Source organism: Dasypus novemcinctus, chromosome 14 (genome assembly GCF_030445035.2).
Source record: "Dasypus novemcinctus isolate mDasNov1 chromosome 14, mDasNov1.1.hap2, whole genome shotgun sequence".
Classification (NCBI taxonomy): Eukaryota; Metazoa; Chordata; class Mammalia; order Cingulata; family Dasypodidae; genus Dasypus; species Dasypus novemcinctus.
In genome coordinates, this window is record NC_080686.1 from 88,355,889 (window position 1) to 88,380,536 (window position 24,648).

The window sequence follows — 24,648 nt, forward strand, 5'->3', positions numbered from 1 at the left end:
CACTGAGTTCTGAGCATGTTTGAGAATATTTCTGTAGGACAGTTTCTTGGTAGCAGAAATATTTGGTGAAGGAAGAGTGTGCATTTTAGATTTTGATAGCTTTTGCTGAATTGCTCCCCCAAAAGGATTATCTTTACTACTCAGATGACTAAACTGAAGTTCAAGGAAGTTGTGTTGCTTGTCCCCCACATATTGGCATACTGCTTTTATCAGAATTTGAGCCTAGGTGGGTCTATCTTCAAACTTCTATTCTCTCCATTACTCTATGCTATAAGTTCCTGAAATTCTTCCCACTGTAACTCTCCAATGTTTATTATTTTTTGCTCCCCCTCCCCTTTGCAAACAGCAACAAAAACCTCAGAATGAAAGAGGCTTGGGGCCTGTGGGGAGACAGTTAGTGAGAAGGTTTGAGTTCTACTCCAGGGTCAGCACTAGGAGGGGGACAGGACAACACTCCAAGATTGGAGCTGGTGGTGACAGCTTACATGTGGTGAGGACAGCGGGCCGGGTCTCTGTGGTGTGAGGAAGGCAGTCCAGCCTAAGACGAGCTCTGGAGTCTTCCTGGGAGGTTCCCAGACAGTCCGTGCCTTAATCCAGCAAAATCTTTTGATAAGGCTCTGAATTCTTTCTGTCAAAACTGGCTTATCTTGGGTCCTGGTGACATCTCTGCCCAAAGGGGTGGTGCTGAGGAAAGGCAAGCACTGGTGCCAAAAGCATTTTTCCTGAGTCTTGTGGGATTCAGTTATAGTACTTGGCTTTTTGGTTCTGCTCATCTCTCCAGCTTCCACTTGTCATCCCAATGGAGATGTGAAGTGAAAATCCTTGAAGTTGGGAGCTTCCTATGCTGAAGTTCATGCACTAGGCAGGATGAGATGGTGGGTCAGAGCAGACTGTGGAGTCAGACAGCCAGGGAGCAAATCCTGGACCTTTCTCTTTGGGAACATAGGAAGTGACTCAACATCTCACCATTTGTAAAATGAGGATACTAATTATACCTGCGTTAGAGTGTTGCTGTGAGGTTTAAGTGAAATCATTACTGTTTTCACTTTTCCAGACTCCCCAGGATGTTGAGGTGAGGGCTCCTAACATCTGGCACAGAGGTGAGTGAGGATAAAAATAATGACATTTAAGGAATGCTGACCATGAGCCAGACAGTGTCCTAACTCTTTACATGTAGTGCATTAGTTATTTACTTCCATGTAAAAAATTCCCTCAAATTTAGCAACTTAAAATCATAAATATTTCTTATCTCACAAAGATATTTTTGGATCAGCTATCCAGGAATGGCTAAGCTGGGTGACTCTGGTTTGGGGTCTCTCATGAGGTTGTGATTAAGATGTCAGCCAGGGCTGGAGTCATCAGAGGCTTGACTGGGGTTGGAAGGCACATTTCCAAGATGGCGCATGCACATGGCTGGCACGTTTGTCCTGGTTGTGGGCAGGAGGTCTCAGTTTCTTGCATGTAGACCTCTCCATAGCGTTGCTTGAGTGTCCTTACAACATTGCAGCTGGCTTCTACTAGAACGAGTGCTCCAAAGGAACAAAGAAGTTGCAATGTCTTTTTTTACCTAGTCTTAGAAGTTGTACTCCATCATTTTCACAATGTCCTTTTTATTACACAGATCAGGCCTATCCAGTGGGGTTGGGGTCTCCACAAGGACTCAAATTCTGGGAGGCGAGGATCACTAGAGCCATCTTGGAGACTTGGAGGCCACAAGTATAAGACCAATTAACCCCCGCAAGATACCCAGGGAGGCACAGTGCTGAGTGTGGGAGATTCAGTTTCCAGAGGCGCAGGGGCAGGGGTGCTAGAGGAGGTGTGTCTCGCCAGTATTGGCAACATGAGCATGGTGTCTCCTTGTCCAGGGGTGGCTTGTGAATTGTTCCTGCCTAAGTTGTGTCCAGATCTGACTCTTCAGTCCTGCTGAAGATTCTGTGAGCCACCAAATGTGCCCGGCTTGACTCTTTAAACTAGTCGGAGAAGGCTCTAATAACTGCAGTGAAGATCTGCAGTGACTGAGCAGAAGGGGCTGACTATGTGTATGTGTGTAGGCTGACTATGGTGAGTATGAGGGAGCCATCCACATATGGGGACAGTCCAAGTACCAGATCACCCCAGATTTTTTTTTTTTTTAATTTTTTTATTTTTTATTGACTTTGTAATAATATTACATTAAAAATATATATGTGAGGTCCCATTCAACCCCACCCCCCCACCCCCCCTCTCCCCCCCCCAACAACACTCGTTCCCATCATCCTGACACATCCATTGGATTTGGTAAGTACATCTTTGGGCACCTCTGCACCTCATATACATTGGTTCACATCATGGCCCATACTCTCCTCTATTCCATCATGTAGGCCCTGTGAGGATTTACAATGTCCGGTGATTACCTCTGAAGCACCATCCAGGGCAGCTCCATGTCCCGAAGACGCCTCCACCTCTCTTCTCTTCCTGCCTTTCCCCATACCCTTTGTCCATTATGTCCACTTTCCCCAATCGGATCACCCCAGATTTTATTAGCATAAACATAATACCTACAAGGAAGGAGGTGAGAGTGAATTCCCATTTTGCACTGGTTGGGTGATAACTGGAGGCTAATTGTTTAAGGACAGACAAACTGGAGCATTTCCAGAGGGTGAGGATGGTGGTGGGGACCCAAAACCACATTTCCTGAGGCCTCGGGCATGTATGCCCTGGAAAAGAGGAGACCCTGAGGGGTCGTGGGGGCTGTGTTTATACTGTATGTGAAGAGCTCTCTTGTGGTGTAGTGGTACAGAGGGGTTAGACTCAGGATCAAATCCTGGTCACTTCTTCCATGTGGCCCTGGAAATGCCCCTAAATTCTCTGAGTCGTTGATGATAACATCTAGTACACAGTAAATACTTAATAAATGTGATCTCCCTTCCCCTCTACCCTAAGCACCAATGAGAATCTAAGAAGCAGATTTGCACTCAGCCTGAAAATGGAAAGTAGGTAGTGAGTGCCTTGTCCTTGGAGGAATTCTAGCACGGGCTGGACAACCCACTGGACAGTCTTCCTTCATTGAGCTCTTCTGGAGGAATAAATGAGAAAATGCATGTAACATGCTTAGCATGCATTTTTCTCCTTTCTTCCTCTCAACAGCTTTATGAAATCGGCATTATTCCATCCATTTTGTAGGTGGGGAAACTGAGGTTAATAGAGGTGAAATAACTTGCCCTGGTAAGTGGCAGCAGCAGAATTTGAAGCCAGCTTGGTCTGACTTCAAAGCCTGTGCTTCGAACCCTTATCATCCGCTGAAGGAGGTGAGGGTGGGATGGCGCGGTGGGAGGACGAGGGAGGGAAGGGCAAATATTGGAAGCCGCTGGCATGGAAGTCCTCTAAGACTCTTTCTAATTTGGAGCTTCAAGAACCTCTGGTTTCCTTGGGGATCTGAAACAAATTTCCTGGCTCGGCTCGTGCGCCCCAGCCCCGGCCCCCGCGCCCTGCGGAACGCCTGGCACACTGCTCCACTTGCCCCGCTCTGCTTCCCTGGAACGAGTGAGGCAGCGAAGGGGCCTGAACGCTCCCTCAGTGCCTCGACAGGCCCTCACCGCAGGGCCCCGGGCAGCCAGCATTGTCCAAGCGGGAGAAGCAGGCCCCGGAAGCCGCGCTTTTCTGGAGAATGTACACCCAGGACAAAGGGAGCCATTATCCCCGGGGCCGCGGTGGCTGCTGCCTAGGCCGGCAGCCCAGGTGTCACATGCTGTCCCTGTCTCCTAGCTTGCTTTCTCCTTTGTCTGCCGGCGCGCAGAGACTTGGCCCTGCCGCCTTCTCTGACACCTCTCCAGCCTGCGCTGGCCTTGGTCCCCGGCCGCTGCTTTTCTGAAATGCACTTGGAGCTTCCATAGCCTTCTGTAGACCCGAGTCAGCTGTGGGGGTGCTGGGCCAGCTTTGTCCCTGGGGGCGGCTGCCTCTGGCTCCCTGCTCCAGCTCTGTGTCCATATCTGGGCTCCAGCCCTGTCGAGGGGATCAGGCACCCTGCATCATTTTTACGAGGCTCCTGCGGGGCTTTCCGTTGCCTGCACAATACCGTCTGAGTGCCTCAGTGGCCTACTTGACTTTTGCGACCTGCTCGGCCTCATCTCCTTCTTCCTGTCTTGTCATCCCTGCCCCATGCTCCTATGCTCTGGCAAAGTGAATCCAGCTTCCAGTAGCTTCCAGTCACCGAGCGTGCATTTTTCCACCGCGGTGCCTTCTTTCACTGGCTTCTTTCTTTGGCTCATGCTTCGTCTTCGATCAGAATTCCTTTCCCATCTTTCTTCACTAGCTGAGTCTCCTGGGGTGTCACTTCCAGGAAGGCCTCAGTGTCCCTCCACTGTGCTCCACTGGCAGCTGGGTTGACTCTCTCCCTTCAGGTTTACACGCCAGAGCTGGTGCAGTGTGCTGGCTGTGAGGCCTCTGAGCCAGACCACCTGGGTTCAAGTCCTGACACAGCCATTTACCAGCCATTTGTGTACATCGGGTACACAATAAATGCTTAATAAATGTGGAACCCCTTCCCTTTTACCTTCAGCACCCATGAGGATATGAGAGGCAGATTTGTACTAGGTCTGAAATCGGAAAGCAGGCAGCGAGTGCCTTGTCCTTGGAATTCAAGCACAGGCTGAACAACCCACTGGACTGTCCTTTAATCTCCCTGGGCCTCAGTTTGCCTGTCCATAAAATGGGGGCAGTTGGGCTGCTGTCAGGACTACGTGAGCTTGTGCATGAAGGTATTAGAGCCCCTGGTGTGTAGTGGACACTCAGTAGAAGTGGCGATTACTATCCATTCAACCAAACGTGGCCTCTGTGTGTGAGGATCTAAGCTAAGCTGGGAAACACAAAGAACAAGATAGACAAATTCTTGCTGCCCATGAAAACATGCCAACACAAGCCTGAGACCTCACAGCCCCTGGAATACAGGTTACGGAAAGGATGGGTCTGTATGAAGGTGCTACAGGTTCAAACTGGGAGAGGGAGAGGCCCGGATGAAATTCTTATGTCCATATTGTTGGGAGAGACCCCTGCATTCCATAAAGGATTTTGTCAAAGGGTCGAACCTTCTGTCCGTTCTTCACCTCTGCTCCGGCTGCAGAGAGCTCAGGGAGGGGCGGTGTGCAGGACTTGCGGTTGGAATGTAGGCTTCCTCTTGCTTCATCACATTTTTGCCTCTCTCCTGGATTATTCCTATCAGCACACAAGTGTGCAGCAATATCACCCATCTTAAAGAAACAGGAAGAGAAACTCCCTTGAGTCCATACTCATCTCTGACTACTGCCCCATTTCTCAACTTCATTTTCTAGCACATTTCTTCCAAGGACTGACCTATTTCCAGTCTTTACTTGCTCCCTTCCCAGGTTCTCCTCAGTCCACTCCAAATCTGCTTTCGTCCCACTACTGTGTGCAAACAAATAGTATTAAGATTCCCAATGATCTATCGCTGCCCAAACCATTGGACATTTTTCATTCTTCTTTTACTCAAACTTGATTGGACCAGCTGATCTCTTTCTGGTTGTTTTAGTTTTCTATTATTATCATAACAAATTATTGCCAGCAGTGTCCAAATAACACATTTATTATCTCAATGTTCTGTAGGTTAGAAGTCTAACACAGACACAGCTGTGTTCCTTTCTAGAGGCTTTAGGGCAGAATTTATTTCCTTGCCTTTTTCCAGCTTCTAGAGAGGCTTCCCATAGTTCTTGGTTTGTTTGCTCTCTTCTTCCATCTTCACAGCCAAAAATGTTATATTTCTCTGACCCTTTTTACTTAGTCACATCTCCTTCTGACCTCTGTCAGTAAAAGTCTAGTTTAAAGAACCCGTGGGATTAGATTAAACCCAATCCCAGATCGTCTCTCCATTTCAAGGTCCTTAATCATATCTGTAGTGTCCCTTTTGCCATACAAGGTAGCATATTCGCTGCTTTGGGGGATTAGGATGGGGACTTCTTTTTTGGGAGGGAGGTGTCATTCTACCTACCACTCTAATTCCTTTTTTTTTTTTTTTTAAGATTTATTTTTATTTATTTAATTCCCCTCCCCTCCCCCAGTTGTCTGTTTTCTGTGTCTTTTTGCTGCGTCTTGTTTCTTTGTCTGCTTCTGTTGTCCTCAGCGGCACAGGAAGTGTGGGCGGCGCCATTCCTCGGCAGGCTGCTCCCTCTTTTGCGCTGGGCGGCTCTCCTTATGGGGTGCACTCCTTGCGCATGGGGCTCCCCTACGCGGGGGACACCCCTGTGTGGCACGGCACTCCTTGCGCGCATCAGCACTGCACATGGGCCAGCTCCACACGGGTCAAGGAGGCCCAGGGCTTGAACCGCGGACCTCCCATGTGGTAGACGGACGCCCTAACCACTGGGCCAAAGTCCGTTTCCCTTCCACTCTAATTCTTAAACTTTCTTCAGGTATCTTCTGAAACTCTACTCTTTTCTGGTTTTTCTACTTTTGAACTGGCTTCAGCCTACTTTACTGGATCTCCCTCCTCATCTTAACTCTTAAATGGTAGAAGGACCTAGAGCTCAGTCCCAGACCCCATTAGGCCTTTGGCCCTATACCTGTCCACAACTTCTTATCTCCAGCCTCAATCTCTCCCATAGTTCTAGACTCAAAGAATATCAAAACACCTACTTGACATCTCCTCTTACTTGACTAATAAGCACCTCAACCTTAACATCCAAAACTGAATTTTTAAAATTCCACCCAAGCATCTTTTCCTGTTTTATTTTCCTAACCCCAGGAAATGTTACCACCATTTAGCTCAGGTAAAAAATGGAAGAGTCATTCTTTAGACAGTATATTTTCTTACACCCCACATCCTAACTAGCAGCAAGTCTTGTTGACTATACCTTCAAAGTAAGTCTTGAAACCACTGAGTTGTCATCATTCCCGTCACCGCCACCCTTATCCAAGCCACCCTCTTAGCTCAGTTGGACTGCAAGGACCTTCTGAGACCCCTGTTTCCACCGTTTTCCCACTTCCTTAATTCTCCATACAACATCCAGAGTAAAACTTGAAAAATGGAATCACAGCATCCTTTTCCCTTGCTCAAATCTTCCCATCCCTTTGAATAAAATGCAACATCTTTGGCATGTCCTACAAGTCCCTATTGTATCTGACCCTAATATCAATCCAACATCTCCTCACATCGACAACCACCCTTCATTTCCTACACTCTAACCCTATAGGCTATCTCACTGTCCTCAAACACCCAATCGCATTTCCAATGCAAGATCTTTGCACTGGCTTTTTCTTTGTTTGGAAGGTATCATATGGCTGTTCCTTTTTTCAGGTATCCAGGTGGCTGGCTTCTCATAACATTTAGGCAACTGCTCACATGTCACCTCCTTTAAGAGACTTTTCCTGCATTATTTTCTTCATGTCATGTATTTTTATTTATTTATTATTGCTCTCTCAATTAGAACATACTCTCCATGAGGGCAGCAACTCATTGTCTTGTTCCATATCTATAGCATCTAAAACAGTCAGGCATACAGTAGATACTTCATAGATATTTGTTATCTGAATGGATGGATGGATGAATGAATGAATGAACGAGTGAATGAAAGAAGGGGCCTTCCTTGGTCTACTGGGTGCCTAGGCTGGCATCCAGATAGACTCTGGGCCTCCTTGCCTCGCTTCTACCCCAAGCTCTGGCCTTGGTAGACCCAGCAGATGGGCTCTCAGCAGGGACCTGGAATTCAGAGGAGCAGAGCTCTGTTCACACAGGACACTTCTGCAGGCTTCAGCTCCCGAGCCCTACAGAGGTGACTAGGACCATGGAATTCTAGATAGCAAAGTCGGAAGGAAGCTGACAAGGTGCAACACGACCATGCAGACCTGCAGGGCCACAGATGAAGACACAGATGTCAGGGTGCCTGGAGTAGTAAGATATTACTATAACTACAAAAGAGTAAAATCTTCTCAGCCATCCTGCCTCTCACCTTACCCACAGCCCTGTAAGAAGGGCTGTTTATCCTCCTTTCAAAATTGTAAACTGAAGGCCAGAGAGGATAAGAGGGTTTGTCCAGAGTCACATAGACAAGAAAAGTTGGAACTGGGACTGGACAGCCCCTTCTCCTTCTGTCCCCACTCTGTGTCCAGCACTCTCTTCTCTACCAGATAATCAGGCATGGGGCCCACTTGGACCTCCCCCTTAGGCTGCTCCTCATAGAAACTGTTTTTCCCTGTGCATCGTCTTGTCTTTTGTGTGTTGTTGATGCTGAGCCATTTTGGAATCGTATTTTGTCCTGCCATTTTGGTAATGAATACACATCATTAATTCTTTTGACAAACGTCTGTGGAGTCCCTGCTCTGTGCCAGGTTCTGGGAGAGCAGCAATGAATAATAACAACTCTGCCGCTTGCTGAGGAGCCTCTCCTCTGTGCCAGGCTTTGTTCTAAGTGCTTTGCTTGTATGAGCTCTTTCAACTCTCACAACAACCCTTTGGGGTAGGAACTTCTGTAAGTCCCATTTTTCAGGTGAGGAGACTGAGATGCAACCTGCTCAGTGAGGGGCAGAGTTGGAATGGAAACCAAGCCCATCTAACTCCAGAATTTAACTTCCATCCCTTGTCTATACCAAGCCATCAGAGCAATCATGTGGAGAGAGAGAGGAAGGAGCATGATGTCATGGGAGCTCAGAGGCAGGAGTAACACATGAGTGGACAGTGCAGAATGTACAAGATTCCTCCTGGTAGAGGAGGCAAGGGTATTCCATACAGGGGGCCAAAAACCCAGGCAAGGGAAGTGGATGTGGCTCAACTGATTGGGCTCCCGTCTACCACATGGGAGGTTCTGGGTTTGGTTCCTGGTGCCTCCTAAAGAAGACAGTGAGCTGACATTCAGGCAGGCACCACAAGAGACACAAGAAGAGACACAAGAAGAAAAACATAATGACAGACACAACAAAGCAGGGAACAGAGGTGGCTCAAGCGATTAGGTACCTCCCTCCCACATCAGAGGCCCCAGGTTTGGTTCCTGGTGCCTCCTAAAGAAACAAGGACAATGAACAGACACAGAAAGTACAAACAAGGGGGTGGAGAGAAATAAATAAAATAAATCTTAAAATAAATAAGTTATCTATTTCAAACAAACAAACAAACAAACAAAAAACCCAGGCTAAAGTCCAGCAGCCTTACAGTCCTTAGTGGGTTTGCCCCTTGAGGGCAAGAAATGAGTCTTGTTCACCTTTGTATTTACCTAGTTTTTAATAAATATTTGTTGAATTAAGTGGGTTAAGTAAAAGATTTCATTGGGCTTGGGTCCCAGCTTTTGGGCAAGAAAAGAAGAAATGCACATTTGTTAACCACTTACTAAATGCCAGGCCCTGTCATGTGTGTATGTCAAATGTTCCCACAGGACAACTCTGCAGGGTGAGATTCATCTCCATTTATCAGATGAGGAGACTGAGGCTCAAATGGAAGTGAGGAGCAGAGGCAACATTATGCCTTCCACCCAAGTCTGTTCAACTCCCAAGCATATTTCCTCTCCCCTTTACCACAATGAGGCCTCTGGAGCTGTTTCCGCCTTTTGAGGAGATAACTGTGGAGCCAGTGAAGGGCTGTCCTGTGACATCATTTCCTCTTCGCGCTGCGCACTTCCTCTATTCCTCTCCCACTGTGGCATCTTCCATGTCTAGGAAACTCAGTCCTGACATTCCTCAGATCCTGTTCCCTGATGCAGCACCCTTATCTCCCATGACCCACCCAAGGTCCTCCTTCTAGGGTCCTGTGGGTGGCAGAACTTTCAAAGGAATAAGCATACCTTGTTTTTTAAGTAAAAATTTACCTTATTCCTTTTTATATTTCAGAAGCACTCCATATTCATTGTTGTAAAAAATCCAAAGATTTAGAAAAGCCACGTTACCATGGTGTGACTGGAGGCAAGGCTCATCAGCTCCGATCCTAGGTTTCCAAAACATGCCAAAGGGGAAAAAATGTGAATCCTAAGTGCACAAAGAGTTTGTATGTAGACATCTACTCATTGCTGCATTGTCTGTGCACATGAGAAATTAGAAGCAATCTGCATGTCTGTCAATGGGGGATTGGTTAAATAAATTATGGTAGACCCATGCAAGTCCACTAAAAAGTATGGTAACAGTCTGAGGTCATTGACTTAGAAGCTTCTCCTTGACTTAAGATTGAATGATAAGCAACATTATGGTGGATATGATGAATAGTTTCTGTTTGCTTCTCTGGTTCACTCTCCACCTGTCTCTTGTCTGCTCTGTGCCTTGGGAGATTGACCCCTGTGGACTCAGGTTGGATTTGGCCAGTGGGAAAGCACCAGCAGTTGGAGGGTGGAGGGAGAGTGAGCTCAGGTATTTGTTCCTCTGGCTTCTCTCTGCTGAAGGAAGGCTACAGTTTCTGAGAGATAACCCTCAGTCTCCCCAGCTTGCCTTCTGATCTAGTGGTGGTAATGACTCTGCCCAGTTGCTAGCTCTGGGGTACTGCACCAGTCCTTGCTGGTTTTCCTAACTGCCCCCCACCCCTTTGTAAATAGTTCTTTTATTATCACTCCTCAGTCACCCCATTGAGTGTACCATCTGTTTTTGCCGAGAGCCCAACAAATACAATAGTGAGTTCCATTTATGCAAAAATATGTCCATCTGTATATGCAGTAAGGGAGGTCCAGAAGGATGTTCATGAAAACATTGTTGTCTCAATGTGATGGGATTTAGGTGGGATTCTTTTCTTCTTTATACTTTTCTGAATTTTTTTTTCACTTTTCTATAATGAGCAGGCCTTTTCTTTGATTCCAGAAAAGCCCCACCAGCAGCAACAAATAAAACCGTTGTTGTAAAGATCAGATGAGACAGGCATGTGAAAAGTGCTCAAATTCAAGGTTCTGACGAGTGCACCGATTAGCTCGAGGATGTCTGGATGTTTGCACTGAGACCTGATGCCTGATTTCCTCAAGAGGGAGACGCTGCCCCCACCCCCCTGAATGTAAATGAACCAGGTCAGCTCTCCCTGGCTTTTCCATTCTAGGGCATGCCAGCAAACAGGCTCAAGCTCAGACCAGCTCTACTGCTCCCTGCCCCATCCTGCCCCCCAGGTATGCACCCCCTCCCGCCTCCCCTTGCACCCAGGACAGAGTGAGCAGGATGAAACCCAGGGCTGTGAGCCTGCAGGAAAGCTGCCCATCGCCTCTCCTGGGTGCTAAATGAAAAGAGGGGCCTTCCAAAGGAATGCTTCCTTGTTCGCAGAATTTAGCCATGAATTAATCCTTGTTCATGGGGCGATGTGATCCTTAGTCCCAGTAATGGTGCGAAGACATAAATCACAGCTCTCGGGGGGAGGGGTTGAGGAGGGGGCCCTGGATAACTGTGAAGCCCTGTTCTTTTAACACAGGAAAAAAATATCCTTGTTTTCAAGCGGCTAGGAGTGGATTCTGGGCTATTTATAATCTGCTGCCGAGCTAAGGCGGTTCTGCAGCTGGGCCTGGGAGATAATCGGCACAGTTTTAGAGCCGGGTCTGCAAAGCATACCCCTCACCCCACCGCACTTATCCCCCCCACCCCCCACCAGGCGTCCCCTGCTCAGCCCCTGCTCCCAAGCAAAAAAAAAAAAAAAAAAAAGGTGCATTTAGAGCCGAAAGGCCAGCGTCTCGGGGGATGAAGGCGAGGATTGTGACCCGCCAGCAGGATTGATTTGCCTAGAGCAGGGCTGAGGAATGTCCACGGAATTTGGCACAAAGGGCCTTTCAGAGCTCTGGGGAAGGGGCACATGCCACAGGCTCCGTTTCCTTCTCCCAGAAGTTGCTCTGGATAGAAAAACAGGGTCCCCAGGAGGGCAAATTCCAAAATCCTCCCATTGTGCCTCTTGGCAGGAGTGCAAGCATAGAGGCAAAAGTTCTGGAATCGGGTTCAAAAGACCTGAATCCTAGTCTTGGCGCTACCTTGTCTGGCTGGTGACGACCCAGGACAAACACCACCTCCACTTGTCTCTGGACCTTGGCTTTCTCACCTGTAGAAGGGGGGTTAGGCTAGGGGATTTTCACACTCTAAAAACTTATTAGAGCTCTTTTAAAAATCAGTCTTGCCTAGAAGCCGAGTGTATACAAATATGGTAACTGGTTGAGGGGACATGGGGAGGAGGCTGAGACCTGGAAGCTGACCCACTCATTCTCCTTCTCTCTCCGAGGATCCCAGGGCGCCCTGAGAGTTCAGTCATTGCTGGGCCCAATGGTCTCTGACACGCGAAGCTTTGAAGTTCATTCATTCATCCACTCAACAAACATGATATGAACTCCTACCAAGTGTCAGGCTGGACGTGGTGCTGGAAATAAAGAGAAAAATGAGAAAGTCACCATCTTGCCTCATGGAACTCACAGTCAAGATGGGGAGACAGACATTAATTAAATGAACACAATAGGTAGAGATAGATAGATATAGACACTCATATATGTATAGATATATTCACACATTAGAGATATTCAAATTGTCATAAATGCCGTGAGGGAAGAGAACGGTGTTTTTAAAAGACAATCCCAGGGAGCACTTCCTTACTTTAGGTCACATGGTCTGTGGCCAGTCAAGTGGTGGCATTTCAAGCTGAAGACCGGAGGATGGAGAGGAACCAGAATGTAGGGGAACAGTCTACCAGCGGAAGGGTCAGCTTGCAGGAAGACTGGTCACAGGAAAGACCTTGGTACATTTGTGGGAGGCAGGAGTGCAGTGAGCAGGATAAATAGTATGGGCAGAGGAGGTGAGTCAGGCAAGGGCCTGAGGTGCAGAGCTTGGGAAGACATGGCACCCAGTTTGGACTCTTACTGAAGTGCAGTGGGGTGCTGCTGGAGCATTCTGAGCAGAAAAGTGACATGTTGAAGGTACAGTTAAAATTCTCTCTCTGCTCCACGGAGGCGCCAGACTAAGCTCTGGTTCCCTCAGCTGGCTAATCTGAGAAATTATTTTGTGCTACCCTCAACTACTTCTTTGGTTTTATGCAGAGATGAAAATAAACAGCATGGTGGGGTAATACCTCGGTTTGTTTTGCACATAGTGGTATTCATTTTTAAATCAAAGCTGTAGGAATAGGGTGCCACGAACGAAAGGACTGAGTCTTCCACGTGACCATTTCAGCTTGCCCAGCAGGAAAGAGGAGGGAGATATTTTTAGTAGGAAGACCTCTCAGTGCCCCTTCAAAACCACACTGGAGGCACTGCCCAGCTCAATGCTATGGTTATTCTTGCCTATCTGCTCTCATCGTGGAAGTGGCATGGGTGGGTCAAGGTACCAAATGTTCCAGGAATGTCTGACTAGAAACTCCTCTTGGGTGTGTCCTAGAGTGCCTCCTCCTTCACTTGCCCCCAGTATTGCTGACTTCCTGGCCTTGAGAAATTTTCTAGAAGCAGGAAGGAGCCTGATGGCACAGGTTTGCCATGCACCTTTGAGCAAACCACCCAACTTCTACCTGCTTTACCTCAGTATGTCTACCTAACATTAATTACCATCCCTCCTTTCTACCACCCAACCCTACCAGAAGAAATAATTTGAAGTTACACTTTGAATTCATTAGCAAATTTGTGCTCTGTAAATGGGTAACACTCATTTGGCCATTTTCTCTCCTTTCTTGAGGAGAATGTCCCTTTTCATCATGGGATAGTCTGAATAAGTTTGTTTCCTTATTTGGTGAGTAAGGAAGCCTCTCATGCTATCTCATCATATTTTCTTCCTTTACTCTCTGGGTTACCAACACTTCCTTCTGAAGGATGTGCTGAGGAATTATTATGAGTCAAAAGGGAGGCAGAATGACAGCTGATTTTTCTGAACTGGAGTTAGGAGAGCACGTTCAGTTCAAAAGTTTGTTGTTCCAAACTTTGTGAAAGGTTAGATATTCCTGGGTAATAAAACCTAGTGTTGGGAAATGGACTTGGCCCAGTGGTTAGGGCGTCCATCTACCACATGGGAGGTCCACGGTTCAAACCCCGGGCCTCCTTGACCCGTGTGCAGCTGGCCCATGTGCAGTGCTGATGCGCGCAAGGAGTGCCCTGCCATGCAGGGGTGTCCCTGCGTAGGGGAGCCCCACGCGCAAGGAGTGCGCCCCGTAAGGAGAGCCGCCCAGCGCGAAAGAAAGTGCAGCCTGCCCAGGAATGGCACCGCCCACACTTCCCGTGCCGCTGACGACAACAGAAGCGGACAAAGAAACAAGACGCAGCAAACAGACACAGAGAACAGACAATGGAGGGCGGGGGGGAGTTAAATTAATAAATAAATCTTTAAAAAAAAAACAAAAACAAAAACCTAGTGTTTTAATATCTGAAAACTGCCTGCCTACCCCTAGAAAAAAATTGCCTTTGTTCCTCAATTTACCCCAGCATCCAGCTTTTCAGGTAGTTGGGGTGGGGGGGTGGGGGTGGCGCGGTTTGGAGCAGGGGTTGTAGGAACAATCCCAGCCAGGAACTGTGAGTTGTTGTCCTGGTTCAGACACTTTGTCCCCAGGAGAATTTGGGCAAGTCACTTAACCTTGTAACCTCGCAGCCTCCCCACCCCCCATGCATGTGTAGAGCTCAGGCAGCCTGCCAAGCAGCCATCTCCACTTCCCTGGAGCAGGTATTTTATTGCATTCTTTTAAGCTTAAGAACTCCAAAATTAGATTCCAAAAATATGTCTGAGAAACATTTACTTCATGAGAACTCAAACCAAGTAATGAAAACCATCGAAAACAACTAGGCAGTCCATGTCCTGAAGTCACCTCTTCCTGGAGGTCTAAGGAGGTTTCCTTCTGCTTTCCTTGGAATCCCCTCCCCTCCCCTCCCCTCCCCTCCCCTCCCCTCCCCTCCCCTCCCCTCCCCTTCCCTTCTGTTCCTTCCCCAAGGAATGATGCCTGCTGATCAATAGAGCTCGTGAATTATACCCAGGGATGGAGAATTAGACACTTACAGGGTAAAATTGTACCCAGGAGAGGACTCCACTCTACAAAGCAGGACCAAACCACCAGCCCTCTGTCCTCAGATGTAGGTCTTCTGACTGAAATGATCTGCAGGGTTGCTTCAAGTCCCCAAAATAAGCAAAAATTGATTTAGCTACTTCTGGGTGCCAGTTGTTGGTCTCAATGGAGAATTGTGGACCGAAGAAAGACAGAGTCCTGCCTCGAGACCCGACACTGTGGTGAGAGGGGAACTGAGGACGTGACCCTCTGGAAGGTGACCGGCGCTGTGATGGCATTCAACACCAGCAAAGCGAAGACTCACGAAAAGCTCAGCTAAGAAACATGCCAGTGACCCCTGGATCCATCATCTCTCGTCCTCTTCCTTTTTTTCCTTTTTTTAAAAGTTTATGAAGCATTTTCAGACAGGACCTCATTTCTTCCTCACAAACCTCCGGTGAAACAGGCAAGCTGGTAGCGATTTTCCCCCCTTGATAGATGGGGTCTGAAGTCTCACGGGGGAGCTACCTAGTTTTCGTAGCTGGCACACAGTGGGTCCTAATGGTAAGAATAACAAGAAGAGATCCCTTCGATTAAGTACTTCCTCTCTGCCAGGACTGTGCCCTTGACAAACCTGATATCTTTTAGGTCTCATAACACTTCCAAGCAGGTATTATTAATCCTCTTTTTTACAGAGAGGGAAACTGAGGCTCAGAGACACTAAATAACTTCTCCCATTTCATTAAATAGTAAGTGGGCGAGCCAGGAACTAACTCTAGTTCTGTGTGAACCTGAAGGCGGGGCTCCTAAACCTTGTGCCATCCTGCCTCTAGAGAGCATGGGTTTTAACATTAAAAATGCCCGAGTTCGGGAAACGGACTTTGGCCCAATGGTTAGGGCGTCCATCTACCATATGGGAGGTCCGCGGTTCAAACCCCGGGCCTCCTTGACCCGTGTGGAGCTGGCCATGCGCAGTGCTGATGCGCGCAAGGAGTGCCGTGCCACGCAAGGGTGTCCCCCGCGTGGGGGAGCCCCACGCGCAAGGAGTGCGCCCGTGAGGAAAGCCGCCCAGCGTGAAAAGAAAGAGCAGCCTGCCCAGGAATGGCGCCGCCCACACTTCCCGTGCCGCTGACGACAACAGAAGCGGACAAAGAAACAAGACGCAGCAAATAGACACCAAGAACAGACAACCAGGGGAGGGGGGGAAATTAAATAAATAAATAAATAAAAATCTTTTAAAAAAATAAAATAAAAATGCCCGAGTTCAAGTCCTGTCTCCACCAGTAACCCACTATGGCCTTAAGCCAGCCGTCTAACCTCTCTGAGCTGCAGGGTGCTTTAAAGACTCATCGAAGCCATGTGTTTAACCACAGTGCCTGGACAAAGCGGGTACTGAATAACTGTTGGTCTCGTGTAATAAAGAACACGACTGGTCTTTAGCCTCGTGTCTGGAGGTGACCTCTGTTTGGACATTCCTGATAGGAGTGTCTTGTCGTTCATGGTGGACCCCAGTGCACACCTGAATTGTCTCTGTTAACAAGTAGTCTTGGGGTGGGTACTCTTTATACATGGTCAGCAGGAAGGACAACTGGGTGATTTGTGGTGGGGCTTTGATCCATGTCCTATCAGCCTGACCTCCGGAAAGGGGAGGGGGCTGGAGATTGAGTTCAGCCAAGTGGGCTTTGATCCCATCAATCATGCCTACATAATAAAACCCCAGTTAAAGCTCTGGACAGGAAGCTAGAGCACTTCCATGATTGATAACATGCATTGATGTGCCTGGAGGGTGATGCACTTTGACTTCACTTGGATAGGCTAGGGAAAGCATGGGTTCCAGATTCTTCCAGACCTTGTCCTATGTGTCTCCACTTTTAGCTTCTGATTTCTATCCTTTTTTTTTTATTTTAATTTTTTTATTTTTAGGAGGTCCGGGGGATCGAACCCAGGACCTCATTCATGGGAAGCAGATAATCAATCACTGAGCTGCAACCCCTTCCTGGTTACTATCCTTTTTGTTGTAATAAAACTGTAATCATAAGTATCATACTTTCCTGAGGTATGTGAATCATTCTAGCAAATTATGGAAGCTGAGGGAGTGATGGGAACCTCTGAATTTGTAGCCAGTTGGTCAGAAGTGCAGGTACCTGGGCTCTTGAACATGTGGCTGGTTATCTGAAGGACAGTCTTGTGGAGGATTGTCCTTAACCTGTGGGGTCTGGCCTCACTCTGGTAGTCAGAATTGTACTGCAGTTGACTTAGTTATTGCAGTCATTTGCAATTGGCTTTTGTTAGAAGTACAATAAATAGCAGCAAGTATGAAGGAGAAGGAGCCCAAGACCCCAGGTTCTCTGATTCCTCAGCCAGAACCTCCAGGAGGGCCACAGGCGCTGGTTTCTGCCAGCCTGGTTGTGAGGTGCACCTAAGCCCCCTTTGCTTGTTCTCTCACTGCCTGGGCCAGGCCAGGACTGAGACCTGGACCGGCATCCACACTCTGTATGGCCCAGGCCTGAGGGTGCCGTAGGCTCTTGTGTAAAAGTGAGATGAAGAGATTCTTATCTCTTCTGTCTGGGAGTCAATAGAAGTGAGTCCCCACACAACGAGGCCTCTAAGCAGGCTCCTTCTACTTTCTGCCAGGCCTCGGTTTGTTCTTCTATATGTCAAAGCTTTATACGTGTTGAACGCCAAGTCTTGTGTGGTCTGGAGACTTCCAAGCTGTGAGTTCAGTGTGGTGCTGTGAACAGCTCAGGTGTGCAGTCAGACTGCCTGGGTTCAAATCCCAGGACTACTACTGATGCACTGTGTTACCTCCAGCCAAGGGCTCGTTATCTCTGATCATCAGTTTTCTTATTCCTAAATACAGAGGATAACAACAGCTTGTATTGTGGGGCTGTTGTGAGGATTAAGGGAGAGGTTGTGCTTGGCACAAATAAGTACTCAATAAATGCTGGCTCTTCATATTCTTATTATGATTGTCAGGATGAATACTTGTTGATTTCTTGACTTCTAGAGGAGAGACCAAGAGTAGCTAGAAGAGATACAAACATCATCCATCATCTATGAATCTTGGGTTTCCCCTCAAACAACAGGAATGATAATAACCTACTGCCTTTAGTCAGCCAAAGGGGTACAGATGCAAAGTATCAAAAATCTGTTGGCTTTTATAAAGGGTTTTTATTTGGGGTTGAAGCTTACAGTCACAAGGCCCTAAAGAGTCCAACTCAAACTTACTTCCTTACTAAACTCTGTTGCCACGTGTTGAAGCAAGAAGGCGGGTGATGTCTGCGAGGGTTCGGCCTGCCTTCTTCTTCTTAAGGCTCTGTGGTCCCAGCTTCTTTTGATCTCAACTGTAGGCTGGCATAAGGCTTGTCTCTCTCCCCGGGGCTCATTTCTTTCCGGGCTCAGCTGCTCTGTTCTCTTCACAAGGTCAGCCAAAGACTATTAGATTCATCTCTCTTCCCAGGCCCTCTGCCGTGTCTATTGAGCTGTCTCTATTCCTCTGTGTTCTTCTCTTGTGTGTCTACTTCATGTAAGAGTCTATTTTATCAGCCCAAGGGGGCTGGGACTCAATGTCGTGGTTGAATTAAAGCCTTAATCTTAACATAAATTAATCAGATATCTCTGCTGAATTTGATACAATCAAAGGGTATCACACCTAGAGAAACAGACCAGTTTACCAACATAATCAATATCTCTTCTTAGAATTCGTAAATAGTATCAAACTGCCACACCTACCTTGAAAGGTTTTGGTGGGGATTAAATGAGGTGATCAATGAGCTGTGACCAGCACAGGACCTACCTGGCACCTAGTGGGGGCTTCATAAATGCATATTGGTGGTGATGGTATTCTTATTTCAAAGGTTTAGAAATCTGTTTCTTCTCATCCACTGTTGGTGAGAGAGTGAATTGATGTGATTCCTGTGACAGGCAATTTGGCAATAGTGTTCAAAACAGTAAATCCACTTGTCCTTTGACTCAGCAACTCCTTTTCTGATTATAGATATAAAACTGGTTTATCCACAGCAGCATTGGTTGGAACTGTCCGTCAATTTAGGACTGATAAATTAAAATGTGGCACTATGGATTAGAAAACTATGCAGCTGTGAACAAAAAGATAGAGAAAGCTGTTTATTTTCTCGGATGGAAAGGTCACTAAGATACATTCTTAATTGAGAAAGGAGGCACGGAACATGATCTATTACCATCCAAATGTTTACAACTTGTATAAAAAGGAGTGTGGGGTCTGTAATCACATTAGCGCGAAATGCTTGCATATGCATTTTTAGTCTCTAGGAGGACACACCACTGGAACTGAGTTTCTGAGAGAGAGTCAAGGGAGGGTGAATTTTCACTCTATCTTTTTTGTAATATTAATATTTAAACCTTGAGAAGTATTACCTATTCAAAAAATTAAATACAGTAAAATTTTATAAAGGAAGGGAGGGGGAAGCGGATGTGGCTCAACTGATAGAGCGTCCATTTACCATATGGCGGGTCCAGGGTTTGATCCCCAGGGCCTCCTGACCCATGCGGTAAGCTGGCCCATATGCAGTGCTGCCGCATGCAAAGAGGGCCGTGCCATGCAGGGGCGCCCCCGTGTAGGGGTACCCCACGTGCAAGGTGTGTGCCCTGCAAGGACTGCTGCCCTGCGTGAAAAAAGCACAGCCTGCCCGGGAGTGGTGCCACACACATGGAAAGCTGATACAGCAAAGTGACACAACAAAAAAGAGATGCAGTTTCCCAGTGCTGCCAGATAATGCAAGTGGGCACAGAAGAACACAGCGAATGGACACAGAGCAGACAATGGGGGGGAAGGGGAGAGAAATAAATAAAATAAATCTTTAGGGAAAAAAAAAGGAAGGGAGGGAGGGAGGTGTAGAAGGAGGGAAGGTAGGAAGGGATGGAGACATGGAGGGGGGATGGAGGGAGGGTGGGCAGGCAGCTATGAATATCAGGGGTGGTTGAAGGAGTCAGGCCTGGCCCAGCTGAGGGGGGGCGGGGGGAGAGACACACGGAGCTCCGCTGTGCCCTGGAACTGGCTGAGCTTGAGTGTCGATAAGGATGGAGACGCTGACTTACCAGAAAGAACCTGACACCAGGAGAAGTCTGGCAGCCCTACGTGGCACACAGCCTCTCGACAGGGGTGTGACAGCAACGTTCAGCCCTGCCCTTATTTTCAGCAGCTGCACCCACACACACGCCCTCTCCTCGGCCACCTCTCCACTCCAAGAAAGAAGGACACGGGTTTAGTCTGTATTCACCTGCTTTCTCAAAAGAGCATAAACATAAAGGAGGGCCTATTGTGTATTTCTACTGCCATCGCCTGATTTCTTAGATGAATTCACATGGCAAATGAAAGTGCCAGGGGTACAGAGTCTTCTGGAAACCGGAAAGTCTTAAATGCATGGAAAGCTGAGGTAGTGGTGCTTACTCCCCACACGAGCGCCCCTGTGCCTTCCTGACGACCGAGGACCACCATCTTCAGCTCCAGGGTTCTAATAATTTCTTGTCATTAATGGCATGAATTTAGAGATGAATACACAGTTGTACACAGAGATGTGTATTTCTGACTGTTTTCTGAATGTTTGAATTTATCCAAATCTCCGCCTAGGCTTTGGCACATATTACTTGTAAAATATTATCGATGCATATGGTATGTCAGTTTGCATGAAATTCAAAAGTATAACCATTCTCATTTGATCTTCAAGCTATCCTATAAAGTGGGTATTTTTTCAACAAACATTGACTGAGCTCCTCTTCTATCCAAGATACTCTGGAGTTTCAGAGAAAAAGCAACATGAACTTGGTATATAAGGAGTCAATAAACTAGCATAGCGACCAACTCTCGAACAGGTAATGCAATGACAGTGACAAGTACGAGGTACCGTGGGCATGTAGCTAAGGGGGCAGGGAAATGACCAGAAAAGGCTTCCCAGGGCAGGTCTGGCCTGAGAGGAGCCGTAATGGGATGAGTAGGACATTGCCAGGCAAAATCAGGGAGTGGGCTCTCCTGAGACAGCGCAAAGGACCCTTCATTCTTTGGGGGAATGGGATAGGGAAAGAATAAGGAGGAGGTGGGGATGAAGACAGGGGAACACGTAGAGAAGCTTTTAAGGGGAGGTAGAGAGTTGGGGGAGAGGCAGGCCTAGTTTCTGAGACGAGGAAACCGAAGCTTCTGATTGCTCTTTATTTCCTAGGTCAAGTTCCCTCTTCCTCACCATTTCCTTTTGAGTGGGAAGTAGACCAGGTAGGTAGTCAGATGTGCCTTTGGCAAACAGTGGCTGGTGTGGCCTGGTAATTTAAGCCTTGACTCTTAAGTCCGCGTGGACCCAGGTAGAGGAAGCACTGCGTCAGCTCCCTAACGGGGACACTGGGTTTCCCTGCTGCCTTCCCCTGTGAGCTGCAGCCAAGCCACAGGAGAAATGAATGCACTGAGGTGTCTATTCAGAACTTGGGTTCACATTGCTCAGGAAACTTGTTAGTCTAAGACCTACTCTTTTCTTTAGGGCCTTAATTGGGTTGGCGCAGTGCCCCAAGGAGCCATCTGTCTGGTTCTCTCGCCCCAGCCACACCAGGGCGGATCCCTCACACAGCTGGCTCAGCACCACCCAGAGCCTAAACAGGGCCCTAAAACCCCCTCTGACTTCACAAGCCGCTGTCCCACGCTCTGGGCAGTGGGCTGTGTCTGGGCTCACTCACGTCTGAAAACAGCCAAAGGGGCCAGACGGCTCAGCCCCAACCCTTCTCGGAGGTTGGCACAAGCCTCAGGTCCTGGGTTCTGGCCAGGAGCGTGGCCCCAGGCGTTTGTAGAGGGGACCCTGGGAGAGTCCTGGGAGTGCAAGAGGGGGAGCAGCTCCCGGTAGGTGAGAGTGGTTAGCAAAGAGAAGGTGCGTAGGGTGGGAGTGAAGAGCCTACGGTATGCCCTGGGAGCAAACCCTGAGCTGAGCTCGGATACTGGGAATTCTTTAAGGAAGATCTCCTAGGAGAGACCAGTAAGGGAGTGGGGGGTATGGGACAATGGAGGGAAGTCCCAAGTCAGAGAGAAGGTGACTTGCATTGCAGACCAGAGGGTTTCCAAGCCCAGGCCCTGGATCAGACTGTCCAGGTTTGACTCCTGGTCTAACACTTGCAGGATGTATGATCTTGGCGCTTAGTCTCCCTGTACCTCAGTTTCTTCATCCGCCTGATGGGGATAAGATCTCTCCACCTGTTAGAGCTATTGAGAGGTGTTCGTGAGTTAATGCGTGTATAGTGCTCAGTGAGAATTGGCTGGTATTATCATCAACATAAGAAGTCTTCGCAGGTCAGATACCCCCTTTCTTTACTGCCCTGATCTTCAGGCTTATAATTTTCTGATCAGCCCCTGTTCTTGCCACCCTCTGTCTCTGGGCTGGACTCTGCCTTTGTCCTCCTTTGGACCCCTGGAGCTCCTAGGTGAATTCCTGTGGGGGCCCCACATGGTCAGCTGAGAACAATCCCAAGCAAATTTGTAGTATTTTCCGATTTTCTGCGCAGCACACGGTCCGATTTTATTTGAGCCTCCTTTTTACAAATGAGGAAACTGAGACCCAGAGGGATTAAGCAACTTCCCCAAGTTTGTCCAGCATCCAAGTGATGAAGCCCAAATTACTGCTTCTACGTCAATGCCAAGTTCAGTGCTCCTGGCCTGTGTACCACTCCTGTCCCCCCTCCAACTCCTCTGCACCTACAATGGCACCCACAGACCTGTGTGAGTTCTCACCCCATGCAGTTTATTTGTCTCCCCTCCTAGACCCTGAGCCTCTGGACAGCAGGGGCTGCATTTTATTCATCTTTCTATCTCCAGCCCCTATCGCAGGGTCTGACATGTGGTAGACGCTAAATATGATGGTGTGAATGAATGAAAGAATGAATGAAAGAATGAATGGTTTATCATGGGCATATAACCAGGAGTGGGATTTGCAGGGTATGTGAACACTCAATTTTTGCAAGATAACACCAGCTTGTTTCTAGGTGATGGTACCAATTATCACTCCCACCAGCGAAACGAAAGACACAGTTTTTTTTTTAAGATTTATTTTATTTATTTCTCTGCCTCCCGCCCGCCCCAGTTGTCTGCTCTCTGTGTCCATTAGCTGTGTGTTCCTCTGTGTCCGCTTGCATTCTTGTCATGTGGCACCGGGAAAGTGTGTCACTTTTTTGTTGTGTCATCTTGCTGAGTCAGTTTTGCATGTGTGTGGCGCCACTCCTGGGCGGGCTGCCCTTTTTTTGCGTGGGGAGGCTCTCCTTGCGGGGCGCACTCCTTGCGCATGGGGCACCCCTACGTGGGGGACACCCCTGTGTGGTATGACACTCCTTGCATGTGGCAGCACTGCACTTGGGCCAGCTCACCACATGGGTCAGGAAGCCCTGGGTATCGAACCCTGGACCCTCCATATGGTAGACAGATGCTCTATCAGTTGAGCCACAACTGCTTCCTGAAAGACACACTGTTGATCCCCATCCTGTCCAGCCCTTGGCACTGTCAGACAGAACTTTCCAGTAGATGAGGTACTTACATTTGATTCACACTCCTCTCGCCCCCCTTAGTGATGGTATTACCACAGCTTTTGCCACCGATTTCTCAAGTTGTATAAGATGTGGATTTAACTGTACTGCCACCTTCAGTGGCCTCCTCTGTCTTTGGTCTGGCCTCTACCTGTCTTTCTAGCTTCATCTATCTCATTTTCTAAATGTTTTTAAAATTAATTAATTGGTTTTTTATCAAAGAAATTGTAGGTTTACAGAAAAATCCTGCAGAAAATAGAAAGTTCCTGTATCTCCAACCTCACAAACACAATTTTCCCTATTGTTACCACTTTGCGTTAGTGTGGTACCTTAGTTACAATTGATGAAACAATATTATTATAATTGTACTATTGATCAAAGTCCGTCGTTTACATTAGGGTTCACTGTTTATACTGTATAGTCCTATAGTTTTTTAAAAAATTTTGTTCTAGTAAAAAATATATAACTAAAATTTCCCCTTTTAACTACATTTGAAGACATAATGGTGTTAATTACATTCACAATGTTGTGATACCATCACCACCATCCATTACTAAAACTTTTCCATCACCCCAACCAGAAACTCTATCCCTATTAATCCAGCCTTATCTCTTGACATTGCCTCTGCCCTTTGCAGCTAAGTTTCCAGTAGTGAAAATATTATCTACCATTTTATTGAGTGTATATCATATGCTAGACACTGTGCTGAGCATTTCATAAGTATTATCACTTTTAATCCTTTCAACTACCCTAACCTATCCCTCAGGTGAGGAAATTGAGTCTTGGCGAGTTAAGGTGAGTTCCCAAGGCACACAGCTGGTAAGTTGTAAGGTCAAGTTGTAAACCTAGGCCATCTGATTCCAGAGCCCACACTCTTAATGACAGTGTCTACTCCACTAAACAGCTGTCTTTGCAAGTCCCTGTATTCTTTCTCTTCTTTGCAGTTTCCCCCGTGCCTCCCCAGACTGCTTAGTTTTGCTTGGTAAACTTCTCACTTCCGGGGACTCTAGGCAGGTGTCACCTCTTCTGGGAAGCCAAGGACACCCGTGAGCTCTGGCAGCCATCACTCTACTCCCAAAGGAAATAATTCTGAGGATGAAGTCCCAAATGGCAGAGGTGAGAAAATTCCAGAGAAATGGAACTGCAGCCCAAAGGCCATCTCGAACCTTTGGATAGAGGCTTTATCTGAAGCCGTCTGGTCCCAACACATTCTCTTTACTGTTCATGCCATTGTGGGTTGATGTTTCTGTTATAGGCAATGG